Raw genomic sequence first — 7,440 nt, 5'->3', positions numbered from 1 at the left:
AGAGAAGTACTCCGCCGTTTCCAAGCGGCAGAGCTAAAAGTCAAAACAGAAAAATGCTTGCTGGGGGTACCACGGGTGGAGTTCCTGGGGTTTGCCGTAGATGCAGCAGGGATCCACCCGACGGAAGACAAGACCAGAGCTATTGTCCAAGCCCTGGCCCCCACGTGCAAGGCGGAGCTACAAAGTTTCTTGGGGTTGTTGAACTTCTATCATTCGTTCTTGCCCCACAAAGCGGCCATAGCGGAACCACTCCACAGGCTGCTAGACAAACAAGCCCCGTGGGTTTGGGGGAAGAGACAAGCCGCTGCGTTTCAAGCGGTAAAAGACCTCCTTGTCTCTAATGTGGTGCTCCACCACTTCAACGAAGCCCTACCATTGATTCTGGCTTGCGACGCTTCCCCGTATGGGGTGGGCGCAATCCTGGGGCACCAACTCCCGGACGGGAGGGAGGTTCCGGTAGCATACTACTCAAGAATTCTAACCCCGGCTGAGCGCAACTACACTCAGATCGATAAGGAGGCTTTGGCAATCGTGGCGGAAGTGCATAAATTCAACGATTACCTATACGGTAGGTGTTTCACCATCGCCACAGACCATAAGCCACTCCTGGGCCTCCTCGCCCCTGACCGTCAGACCCCACAAGTCATGTCACAGTGGGTCCTGAGGTGGAACCAATTCTTAAACTTGTACACCTACACCTGGTACACTGCCCGGGCAAAGCCATGGGTCACGCGGATGCCCTTAGCCGCCTGCCGCTTCCCTCAACTGACCCAGATCCCGCCCCGGCCCACATGGTGATGCTCCTGGAGTCCCTGCCCAAGCGACCCCTCCACGCAGCGGAGGTGGCTCGGGCCACAAGCAGGGACCGCACCCTCGCACGGGTTCTGGACTGGGTGGGTAAGGGGTGGCCAACGGGCAAGCTGGACAGTGAGTTCAGGCCCTTCGCATCTCGCAGAGACGAGCTATCCTCTTATAAGGGATGCATACTCTGGGGAAGTAGAGTGGTGGTTCCCCCCACCCCCGTTGCGCAAACAGGTATTAGATGCCTTACACGAAACCCACCTGGGGATAGTAAGGATGAAAGCGCTGGCTCGCAGCTATGTGTGGTGGCCAGGCATGGATGAGGAGATAGAGGGGTGGGTGAGATGGTGCCAACCATGTCAGGAGTCCAGGCCCGATCCGCCCAGCGCACCAGTCCACCGCTGGGAGTCCAACCGGCGGCCATGGTCCCGCCTCCACTTAGATTTCGTTGGGCCGCACCAGGGGCAGATATTCTTCATCCTGGTCGATTCCTACACGAAATGGCTAGAGGTGATCCCCGTTGCATCCACCTCCACGGCAGCAGCAGTCAAAGCTATGAGGAGGGTCTTTTGCACACACGGGATCCCCGATACCCTGGTCACGGACAACAGTACCGCATTTACCTCACGGGAATTCAGGGAGTTTATCAGCCGGTACCTCATACAACACATAAGGTCCGCCCCCTTCCATCCGGCCACCAATGGTCAGGCAGAATGCATAGTGCGTACTACCAAAGAGGCCCTGGGTCGCATCGTGCAAGGGAACTGGGACCACCACCTTGCAGCCTTCCTGTTCCACAACAGGATCACCCCCAACACGGTAACAGGGTCAAGCCCCACGGAACTTCTAATGGGTAGGAAGCTAACAACCCGGTTGGACAGGCTACACCCGGACCGGGCCAGGATGTCCGCAGTTCCCCCGAAATCAGGGAAGCGGCATGGGGGTTCTTTCCGGGAGACCCGGTGTACGCGAAGAACTTCACGAATGGTCCAGAGTGGGTAGCCGGCCGGGTGCTGAGAGTGACGGGGTCTCGATCATACGAGGTAGCGACCACGGGGGGCCAGATCCTACGGAGGCACATGGATCAGATGCGCCGCCGCACCTTGCCGGAGGAGCTGACCGAGGTGGAAGAAGCGGAAAGTGGGGGAGAACCAACAACTGCAGCAGCATCGCTAGGGTCGACCCTACCAACGTACGATTCCCCGAGACCGGCCAATCCTGATCTGCAAGCAGAACGGGCCCGTCCGCCTCCAGAGACGGATCCACAGGAGGAGACCCCCTCCACGGGGACCGCTCCGACACCACAAGCGACCCCAAGACGATCGATCCAGGAGTGCAGGGCCCCAGCTTACTTACAGGACTATGTACCTTAAACTAGGGGGGGAGGAGTGTAGCATCTTGTGCTGAAATAAAGCACCGCGCGGTCATGCAGCAGCGCGCGAAAAGACTCCGCCAATCACGATCTGTGGCGGGAAGTTTGACTGGCCAGGATTGGACTGGCCAGTTAGTGGGCTGTTCCAGGAAAAGTGTATATAAAGTGGGTCCCCGCCCGCGTTGCCCTGTTCTGTGATGTACCATCCAATAAAGCATGTTGCCTTCAGCACGTCTCGTCTCTAAGTACATTACAAGTGGGCAGCCGTGTTGGTCTGAAGCAGTAGAACAAAGTAGGAGTCAAATTTTCACTATATTTTATTGTATTAGAATTATGTTTACATGTTAAAAAGTAAATTAGGTGGACAAGAACATCATTATCCAATGTATTTCTCTTTTAGCTGTATTGACATACTCAAATAGGGATATTGGCTATCTCATTACATATACTAAACCCATCTTCCACTATGTTTTAATGTATTTTTCTTCTAATGGCAAACTATATGTATGTTACATGTTAAAAGGTAAATTAGTTGGATGGGAAAAACTTCTGAGAAAGGAATGCCCTCAATATGGCCCAGGCTTGCTTATAACAATAGAGTGATTAACAGACATTCTCACATTTGGACATGTTACTGTTTTGTTGGTTTCTCACGCTCATGTTAAACAGATCAAAGGTTTGCTCAGTTTGTTAATTTTACTATGCTGTTAATTTTACTATTCTGTCATTGGATCTTAAATTTGTATCATTTTGCATTCTAAACCACTGCATATCGGCTATAAGTAGCTATGCTCACTGTACTTGATTCACTGTACCTGATTCCTCGTCTGATGAAGTATGCTTAGAGCATGCGAAAGCTTATATTCTGAATAAAACTTTGTTTTTTTAGAAAACACAGTAATGGCAAAACTACTTTCATCAGGATATCTGTGACAAATCTGCCATTTTCTGTTTGTCTGAAAACCAGCTGTAACCCTTTCCCAACTGAACTAAGGAAATGATGGGGACTGGATTTTCTCTTTCCTCTAATACCTTTTCTGCAGCTGAATTTGTACCCTCAAGGTGCTACTGAAACTTTCCAGTGGGTCTCATTGTCCTGGTCTGAATATTACATACTCTCTCTGATTGATCTACTATGCTGTCTTGCTCTGCAAAAATAGAGTGCTTAGGTAGTAGTGAAAATTGATGCAGTTTTGAGTGCCATATCCAAGAGAAGTTCTTTGGCCTTCCTTAGTATGATGTCACTTTCATTGTTTCTGCCTATTTGAGCCTTCTGTTGTGTACTGCCTGATGAAGTATGCAAGTATACGGAAGCTTACATTCTGAATAAAACTTAATTGGTCTTAAAGGTGTCACTGTCCTACTTTGTTCTATTGCTCAATGTATGTTTACCATATGCTTCTTGTAGAAGCCTTTTATGCTGGATTTGTGGTTGCCAACTTCCAGGTGGTGATGGAGAACAAGCATAAGCACCATGTAGAACAGACTTCTGTATTAATTTGAACTCAAAACATGATGCAATTCAATAAAGCTTCCAGTATCTAAATGTCTCAAGTCTATTTATTAGAAAAGTGTGACTACTGTCACCAAAGCCATGTGAGAAAATGACCCCTCTTTCCCCAATATCATAGTCACAAACATGGTTGCCAGGGCGCCTGGAGAAGTGAGCCTGCACCCGTCTGGCCAGAGAGTGCGAGCAAAGCTATCCAGGAACTATATGGGACTCATGTGTACCAACAACATAAGAGTATAAGTGTTCTAAACAGGCACAGAGTGCTTGCAGACGCGCACGGATGTTTCCCCGCTACTGCGTGGAGTCCGCCATGGTGAGGAGGAGGCTATGCCGCCACGAAGCTGTCCAGGCGACCGGTGTTGAAGCGCTAAGCATGGAAGCCACTGTGTTTCGCTAACACCACTTGTAGCCATCTTCCTGCCTGGTGGCGCTTCATTCCTTCTTAGTGGGAACCTCACGTACACACCTTGAGTCATTCCTAGCCCGCAAGCAACCCATCTGTTTTATGAATGGATTAATAGCTCGACTGTTGATCCTAATTGCTCAGTAATATCCTGCACAGCAGTTCTTACCCAGGAGATGATGAGAAAGAGGAAGGATCTCTCCTGCCACATCCAGGCCCTTTGTCTACACCGGGGATGCCTAGGTCCATATCTGATTCCCTATTGTCACATTCCCAGATAATCCCATCTCATCCCAATCACCCAACCATTTCCATACTGATATCACTGGAGCCGCCCCAGGCCCTGTCGCAACTTGGAAGTTTCCAGGATGCCCAGGATGAAGGTGAAGCTCATTGGTCAAAGCATACACCCAATCAGGTGTCGCCAAAGACTCACCATTGGTCCAGCCGATGTCCAGCCTTCGTGGTCATCAGCGGAACCTCCCATCTCCCCTCCCAGTCACCTCCCATCCCCTCAGGACTGAGGTGACTCTATATAACCTGTGGACTAGCTACCCACAGGTGTGCTTTCTATTCAGCAACCCCCCTATACCCGCTGTATAGATCCATCCCCGATTCCTGATCAGTTTCGGGTCCTCCCCCATTCCCTCATTCGTCGCCATCGGAGTCTTCCTTGGAGTCTGCGAGAGGTAGTATCACCCTGTATGTTCATCCTTATATGTACCCCTATCGATCTATCTATATTTCTATAGACCTGTGTGAATGTGTGATTGTTTTGTATTTTTATCTTGTATGAAAGAACTATTATTTCAAATAAATTACAATTGATTTTATTAAATTAGAGTCCAGTTTATTGAGCATCACTCTCTGAATGGTTGAGCCTGGTATACATTGATAAAAAGATTCCTATTAAAGCCGGGTGTCCATCAAACTAATTCCCCAACCTCGTTTTGAGGGCATTTTGGCTAACAGCCAGTTTGGTGTAGTGGTTAAGTGTGCGGACTCTTATCTGGGAGAACCAGGTTTGATTCCCCACTCCTCCACTTGCACCTGCTGGAATGGCCTTGGGTCAGCCATAGCTCTGGCAGAGGTTGTCCTTGAAAGGGCAGCTGCTGTGAGAGCCCTCTCCAGCCCCACCCACCTCACAGGGTGTCTGTTGTGGGGGAGGAAGGTAAAGGAGATTGTGAGCCGCTCTGAGACTCTTCGGAGTGGAGGGCGGGATATAAATCCAATATCTTCTTCTTCTTCTTCAAAGATTTGTGGAAATTCAATCCATCATATGCATCAAATCCATAAAGGATGACTGTAAGTGGATCCTCTTCAGCACATTGCAGCCTCCATCAGAACAGAAAGCTGACAGGCAAAACCAGTCTAAATCCCTGTTTTACTGTAAGCTTTATCCAAGCCTTAGCTTATTCAATTATAATAAATCCTTTTCCACTCTCACATACTATCTATCTTACACTTCCAACAATCAATATTCAGCTGGAGATCTCGTGGGATTACAACTGATCTCCAGGTAACAGAGATCAGTTCACTTGGAGAAAATGGCTTCTTTGAAAGGTGGACTGTGTGGTATTCGACTCCATTGAAGCTGCTCCTTAAACCCCACTCCTCAAATCCCTTAAAAATGCTACTGGATTCCAACTTGGTTCTATTGCTTCAGATCAACATGGCTAGCCACCAGGGTTCTTAAGAGAAAGTGTGAGATAAGGAATGCCAGGTACTAATAGTGCTGTATACATATTGAATAATTGATAAACATTAAATTGAAAGGGGGAATCAGATTCTTATGCTAGCAGAAGGCCCAGCATGTGGATTGCAAAAAAAACAACAAAACACAAGTGCAACAGAAACACAGTTGGAGGAATACAAGAACATAACTGAACAATTATCAAATAACTTGTTAGGGAAACTCAAATGAAATAGTTATCTCTCCAAAACAGGAAATATAACAATGGAAACTTCCTCAAAAGAAGGCTGTTAATTTATTTTAATTGTTGTATTTTGGGCCAAGTAGGGCTTTCTTGGAGGTTCTTTGTGTTCTAGTAAAGGATGTGTGGCAAACTGGTTGTCTCCCCATTTCTTTAACACATGGGTCCCCAACCTTTTTGAGCCTGTGGGCACCTTTGGAATTCAGACACAGCATGGTGAGCGCAGCCACAAAATGGCTGCCACAGGAGCCAGAGCTAGCCACAAAATGATTGTCATAGCTTTACGTCAGTCTTGCAGTGAAGATTTTTGTGCTGTGTAGCAGCTGCTACCAGACCAGCATTTTAAAATATCTGCAAAACAATCAAATCTCCAATAGCCATTCAGAAGACTTCCTGGGCAAAAGTCCTATCTGGCCCCACCCACTTTCTAAAAACATTTGTTGGGTGCCAGAAAGGACACCACCCTGGGAACCCCTTCTTTAACATATATGAAGCTGCTGTGCATTTAAAGCAGGGTTGCCATATTTGGCTAGGGAAATACCTGGAAAATTGGGGGGAGAAATCATGGCAGAGTGGAGTTTGAGGAGGGGAATGACTCCAGGTGTAATGTCATATAGTCCACCCACCAAAGCAGCCATTTTCTCCAGGAGAACTGATCTCTGTAACATGATGTCAAGATCCCATGGTTCAGTCTCCGGACTATGCCTCTCACTCCCAGTCTTGCAGTCACCCTTCAAGAGCAGAGTGTATGGAAGGAGTGGTAAGCAGTGGAGCAAACCAACTGTCACCTGAGAACCTCATTTACTATCCATGCAAGATGGGGGAGGGTAACTAATAGGGCAGAGTGGAGAAGGGGGAAAAGAACAGGTGTCATTATTGAGAGAAGGGTCAAACAAGGCGAGAAAGTCCACTGAGGAACCGCTCGTAACCAGTTCCAACCAGCTGAACCTGAAATCTCCGGTGTAGGCAGGAGGAGCGGGAAATCTGAGGGAGATAAGCCAGGTGTTCCCCATATTCTATTAGGGAAGGGACACCCTAATTGGTTCAGGGGAGAATACCCAATGGAAACAGGGAATAAAGGGGAAATGTTGAGGTGAGCATGAGGAACGACTTGAGGGAAAAGGAGAACTAACAGGTCAGAGAGAGAAAAACCTGGTCCGATAATTTCCTAAGAAACTTCAGAGGAGGGAAAATGGTGTGAGAAACAAACCGCCTTCCGGATTTGAATTCACCAAAGTGCTTTTCTCCCAGTTCCCATCCCTGGAGGTTTTCTCCCCTGATGAAGGGAGTGACAGCGGAAGAGAACCTGACAACTGGAAAGCAGTTGCAATGCTGGGAGATCTCCAGCTACCACGTGGTGACTGGCAACCTTAATTTAAAGGGAGGCCTATGCTGGAGGTGTGAACTGGTCTGACCA

This window comes from Heteronotia binoei, chromosome 1, assembly GCF_032191835.1.
Source record: "Heteronotia binoei isolate CCM8104 ecotype False Entrance Well chromosome 1, APGP_CSIRO_Hbin_v1, whole genome shotgun sequence".
Taxonomy (NCBI): domain Eukaryota; kingdom Metazoa; phylum Chordata; class Lepidosauria; order Squamata; family Gekkonidae; genus Heteronotia; species Heteronotia binoei.
This window is presented reverse-complemented; position numbering follows the sequence as displayed.